Source organism: Cebus imitator, unplaced genomic scaffold (assembly GCF_001604975.1).
Source record: "Cebus imitator isolate Cc_AM_T3 unplaced genomic scaffold, Cebus_imitator-1.0 Scaffold30, whole genome shotgun sequence".
NCBI classification, from domain to species: domain Eukaryota; kingdom Metazoa; phylum Chordata; class Mammalia; order Primates; family Cebidae; genus Cebus; species Cebus imitator.
The window spans coordinates 8,396,251-8,402,847 of NW_016107345.1; the positions used below are offsets into that span (position 1 = coordinate 8,396,251).

General features: G+C 31.4%; 1 long non-coding RNA gene across 1 annotated transcript; it reads right to left on the reverse strand.

Annotated features, from left to right (window-relative positions):
• Positions 1-1,601: 1,601 nt before the first annotated feature.
• LOC119470417 lies at positions 1,602-6,174 on the reverse strand. Its single transcript, XR_005199321.1, has 3 exons — positions 5,726-6,174; positions 4,915-5,190; positions 1,602-2,295 (listed from the first exon to the last, which is right to left on the reverse strand). It is a non-coding gene; the product is annotated as an uncharacterized LOC119470417 (long non-coding RNA).
• Between the last annotated feature and the right edge of the window lie 423 nt (positions 6,175-6,597).

The window sequence follows — 6,597 nt, forward strand, 5'->3', positions numbered from 1 at the left end:
TTCATTTGATAGCAATAGCTGGAAGCAGCAATAAAAAAGGAAGTAATATTGCATGAAATCCAAAAAACAGGTAGCACTCCAGTGGAAGTTCCTGCAACCAAAATTAGGACTAGTGGAAAAGGTAGCATTGATAGGCTAGACTAGAAATTGACTGATTGCAAAAGAACATTCATGTTTTAACTGACATATTTATTCTTCTGAGGTCTATTTTCCTTTAATTTACTTGACATTCTGCAATCCTAGGCATCAAATAAGTGCTTGTCTTTATGGGCTTCTGCTGCATTTGGTCATATTTCAGAACCTATAATTTGACAAGCAACTTACTTCTCAGTAGGTTTAATAATGATGTATATTTTATTATATGATAAAAGCAGTGATTTGATTATGTTTTCAATTCTTGTAAGGTCCATATTAACAGTAAGAGTGAGTACTATTGTTTCTATTTCCCTCTTCTTTCTGTTGATGCATATATTTTTAATTACTGGTAAAAGAAACCTGACAACGTAGAGCACAAGGCCCTTTAAGACCTGCCACATCAGTATCTCTGTATCTGAGCCCTGAGTAATCATCAGACTGAGCACATAATAGGGTTTTCTCCAGCTGTGGAAAACCTGAAAGTGACTAGATACTGAATGGAAAGAAATATTTTGAATCAAGTCCTGAGGGCTGAGGTTACCCTGGGTGGGTATAAGTGCTAAGGGAACCCACCTCTGCATATGTGAAAACTGTGGGTTCTCTCAGCCTCCAAATACTGTCCTCAAAATCTGAATACACTGGTTAACCAGAAAAGACAAAGTCCCACATCTGGGTGCCACACATACACAGTAGCATATGCTACTGAGCCTTGGGTTAAGGACAGAACACATGCTTACCATCTCAATTTAGTTAACATTTACTTGAACCCAAGCCAGAATTTAACACCTATACTACTCTATCTAATCCCTTCAAACTTAGCCCATTCTATAATAAAAATGCACTGCTAATGTGACTTCTGTTAATGACAGAAAAACATTTCTAGGAAGGAGAAGCCCAAAATTCAATTTTGAATTATAATATAAACAAATCCTGTGGCAAGAAATCCCTGGGGTTAATAATACAGGCAAGTGAGAATTCTGATTTTCCTAACAAGGAAATGACTGCTTATATAGATGGACATGTCAACAAATTCTTGCCAAATTAATAAATAAAGAAATAAAAGTACATCCTTCTTTTTATCCAATTAAGATAAATTTATTTTATTTTAGCTAACATTTTTATATGATAATTGCAGGTAGAAGAAAAGTAACAGACCAGACAGGGAAATCATTTCAGGAAAGCAGTTATTTTCTTAACTAGCAAAATATTTCTGGAATTTTTGCTAGCTAGATCCAAAGCAAATTTAACAAAGATCATGTTTATTAAATGTCCCTTTGGTTTATCCCAGATTACTTTTCAAGATCTAGTACTTCACTACCCTTATTATTTCCTCTTCACCATGTTTTCCCTCATTTTAAATTCTCCATTGAGACTGCTTACCAAGTCGATTATCCCCAAACTCTCATTTTATAAATAAAAAAATAGTATATTCAATAACCCCAGAACAAATATAATTTATAAAAAAAATAATTTGCAGTGCCAGCTCTTTGGAGAGATTTTTTTTTTCCCTCCTCTGTTCATGTGTCTAATGAGAGAATGTGTATCAGGAGGGGAATATACCATTTGGGTTCCCAGATTGCTTGCCCTATTTAGCATTATATTTTTAAGTTGCAATTAGTATTAGCCTTAAGAAATGAATGAAAATTTACCATGAATGAAAAAGTTAATGTTTGTATTGTAATTAGCAAGGGCCTGATCTTGCAGGAGCAGTTTTATGACTGCAGTCTTTGGAGAACATGCAAGTATCCAGCCTGTCTGCCTGGAGCTTTGCACACAATGTGATAGAGGGGTTTCAGTGGAGAAAGGCTGAATTGCTCTCCTCTTGCCGCCACCCATAATGATATAGATATGGAAGGAAATGACATGAAGTCTGTGCTTCATTCACCCTAGCAGAAATAGTCCATCTTTTCCCCAGACAAGTGAGAACAGAAAACCACAAAAGTTTAAATGGGCTGCAGAAGTAGTCATAATGCAATTGAGACAATGTTGTTATGTTACTGGAAAAAAATGAGACTGTTAGGTTGAAGAAGGGAAGTTCTAGGTAATTTGCTCAAAACGGTGATCTTCCTCTTTCTAGGAGTAGCAACATGAGTTTCTCTTTATGCAATTTGTCTATCATTCACCAAAAGGTCACTTTTCTCCTTACAGTCAATCCTTTCTCTGAGTGGCACAGAAAAACAAAACAATTTTAGAGAAAGTTCTGGAAATGACGTTGAAAGAAAAAAATACAAAAGACTGGGAATACATAATGTAATTAATATTGGTTCTGAGGTAAGTGTGAGCATAATATTTACAATTGAAAATATATTTAAAACTAACAACACTCAGCATTGGTAATAGGGTCAAGAAGTAATATATCTCATATACTGCTTGTAGGCATGTAAATTATTATGTTCATAAAGGGCCATTTGTCAGGGCTAGAAATATAAAGTGTAAAGACGAGAATGCTCTTTGACCTACAATTGCAGTACAAAACAATGCACCATAAGGAAACAGACATGCCTAAAATAATGTATGTAAAATATGTAGATTTTAAAAAAATAACACTGCCTACAATTTAAAAAAAAGATTCAAATTAAATAACCAGTAATGCAGAATAAGCAAAACAAATTATGTGCGTTGATACAATGGGATGCTATGAATTAATTTAACAAACGTTGTTTAAATACAGAGAAAATCATAAAAAGTAAAAATAAAATTATAGTGTGGGAAAAACTTTCTAATTATGTCACCAAGTAATTTTCAGTACATTAAAATATAAAACTTTTGCCTGCAGAAATAGGAACATTAAGAAAAGTATGGCAATCTGGGAAAAACTAATTGCAACACATATGACATGCAAAAGATTATTTTAATTGCTATGTAAAGAGCTATTTTATATCAATAAGAAAACAACAAATGCCCAACAGCAAAATGAGATCAGTTCTCAACAGGTAATTTTCAAAGTAATGCAAGTGGACAGTAAGGATTCTCAATCTTAATCATGATGTTTAAATTCCAGTTACAAGAACAATGCAGTACCACTCATTCACGTATCATTGGTGGATTTTTTTTTTAACTGTTAGTATATAGTGTGGTGAGGGTGAAAGAATATAGTTACATTCTATCTTTCTGGGTATGGAAAATGGTAACATATATGGAGATCTATGGGAAAATAGCTGTAAAACATTTAAATGCATTAATATTTTCACCTCACAATTGCACTTCTGATGTTTATCTTTTAGATATACTAACACATATTTGACATCTGTATACAAGTGTATACAAGTGTCCACTGCAACACAGTTGGCAAAGCTAAAGATTGAAAACAAGCATACAGTCTATTTAGATAAATTGTAGTACATCCTTTCAATGAGACCCTATATGGTCATCAAAAGCAATGAGATCTATGTTATTGATGTTGAAGGATCTCTAAAAAGGTGCATTATTAATGAAAAAGAAGTCCAAAACCTTGTTTACAGTACATTCTTATTTGTGTTAAGATGTAGAGCCTCTGGAAGATTTACCAAGAAAAGACCTTAAGATGGGAAGATGATGAACTCTTCATTCTACATAATTTTGTTCTATGTAATTTTTTCTGCTATGAGCATGAATGTATTTTTTCAACATAAACTTTTATTGTCAAAAATATCTAAATACATGACAAAATATAGTTATGTTTATTTATTAGCCCATATTTAAGTATAGTTCTCTTAAACTATATGTCAAATATTATTTTATTACATATTATATTTTATAATATATCATATTAGATGCTTAGGTATAGAAAAATTAAACAGACACATCAAATATTAATGATTAAAATCTTTGGTGGAGTTACATCTGAATTATTTTGTTTATGGGCCATTGTTTATATTTTAGGTTTTAAAAAATAATTTTATAATCATATAAACATTTAATTTAAAAAAAATTGGATGCTTTCATAACTATTTCCAATGTTAAAAATCAAATTTTTTGACATTTTGCTGTTAATTCAGGTCTTTTTTATTTCAGGAAAGTTTTTCAAAATATATATATTTAAAGATCTGTTCCATTATTTATTATTTTCAATCTTTATGTACAGGTTAAATCCCTTTGCTTCTCTTTTACTACTATTTTTTTTTCTTTTTAGCTCCTCTTTAATTGTTCCTCAATTTTTGTTGCTTCGTAAAATTCCTCTATTACTTCAATTTTAAAAACAATTTTCATTTTCTTTTATTTTTCTATATTTAAAAAATTTTCTTTATGAGTTCATTATTTTTCTTTTTTTCTTTTGAGAGTTCTAGCAGATCATATTTTATTTGTTTCATTTATTTCCATTTTGTCCCTCAATTTTTGCATTTCTTCTTTGAGGTCTTCCTTCATTACAAAAATAAAATTGGACAATTATTTCTTACATTTTTCAAAGCTCAGTTGCAACATTTTCTGAAGAATATCCTTCATCTATTAGAAATTTATGCAACTTATTTATATTATTTTATTTTTATGGTGATTTTAAAATCCAAGCTCTGCTGCTGATTTTTTTTTAAGTCCAATGTTAAATTAGTTGAATTTTCCTGGACCAGTTATTTGCAAGAGTTTCCTTTGGTCAGAAAGGTATTTTAGTAGTATTCCAGCTACTTGATTTTTATACTGCAAATCTAAATTTTTCTTGGTTGCCCCAAATTCTATGTCTCTGTGATTCTTCATATAACCCCACTTTCTCTGTTTCTAGAAAACAAACCAGTCCAGGATTCCTGCTGCTAGCAGTTCACCTCTGTTCTTGCTCCTGCTGTTCAAGAAACTATATAGATATTTCACCTTTGGTTGTTCCTCTCATCTTTCGAAGGGTACATTTGGTAGTGCTTCTAAAATCTGCTGTGACTGAGCCCTCTTGCCAAGTGCTTTCTCTGCTGCTTTTCTTCTCTTCTTCTTCCCATGAAGCTCTTTTATTAGGGTTCTGGACAGTTTATGTGTACTTTGGAGTATGTCAACTATGGGTGCATCCATATTCTACAGCTTTGGAGTTTTAGTCCTTCATTATTCCTGCTGCTTATGGATAAGTGTAAGAAAAAGTCCTTATGGTGAGCTACACAACTAGAAAAAAAAATGAGGTTAAATTTGTTAGTTTATGCTTTCATTCTTAGTATATATAAGTTTAGAAAACATTTTTATATATCCCTGTTACACTCAGCTACATTTTCTTCTGGTACATATTTAGAATCCCTTTTGGATATCAATCTTTAATTCATCAAGTATTTATGTGAAACAAGTTCTACCATTTTTGCAAATAGCTACCTAGTGTTGCCAGTAACATTCAATAAATAACTTACTATTTCAAAAATACAAATGTCCTGTTCATCAAATATTAAATTTTTATATGTAATTGGGTAAATTTATTTACTTAATTTACTTTATTAACCTATTTTGTTACCTATGTGACAAAATATTAATTATTTAGGATTATAAAAATTTAAAATCTATCTCAGAGAAACTTTCCTTTTTCCTTTTCAAAATCACATTTTCAGATTTTTTAAATTGACATGAGACCATTATTAGAATTGAAATAAACTAATATGTTAATGTAATAAGAACTGAATTTAAAAATTATCGAGTAAGCTTTAATACTCACCATTTATCTCTTCTAGCCAAGGTTCATCACAGGCAGCCAGGTCACTGTTGAGTTAATATATCTTCAGGAAGATGCATACTCTCTCAGACCCTGCATACTTAGCAATGTGTACATGGGTTTTACTAACAACTTAGCTTGCTAGAGATTTTGGGGGTAACAAAAATTTCTTCTCAAAAGATAGAAGGCAATCTCTGTTAATTTCTTTCATTCAGAATGATGAAAGACATGCCCTAGGCTTAAAATTTCTTTATTTGTATGTAGCCTATTTTTCTCCCTGGAGACATTGCCATTTTATGGTAACTTCATTTAATATGATTCTATTAGTACTGAATTCATGAAAGTTTTATCAAAATTACTTCGCCAGTCTCAAAAACTTGTGCTGATTTAACGCTTAGAGTCTATTAATTATATTGGTGGTGAAGTGAGCAACAACAAGTTAAATGCCTGTGTTCATAATGTCATCCTGCCTGATATCTATAAATGTATTCAAATGAGGCTGCTAAACCTCAAAACATTTATGTAGCTTCTAATTTAGAGTAATCTTTTGTTATGATAAATAGTTGACACATGCAAGTAATTTTTTTGAACAACTGTAGGTTACCCAATTTTAATAAGAAACAAACAAACAAGAATAGCAGAGAAACCAGGAAATCACATTTTAGTCTAGACAAAGGGGTTTACGATTAAAATGTCTGGAGAATTTCTTGTTTGACCAATAGCCTTATTTTGAAGTTCATTCCAAAAGATGATTCCCAAGATTTTGGAATTGCTGGAATCATTGTTAGAGTAAACATATACTATGTCAAGACTGTCTATACAAATAGCAGTTATGGGAAATTTTATGTTCAAATGTGCAGATAAAACCAACCTCC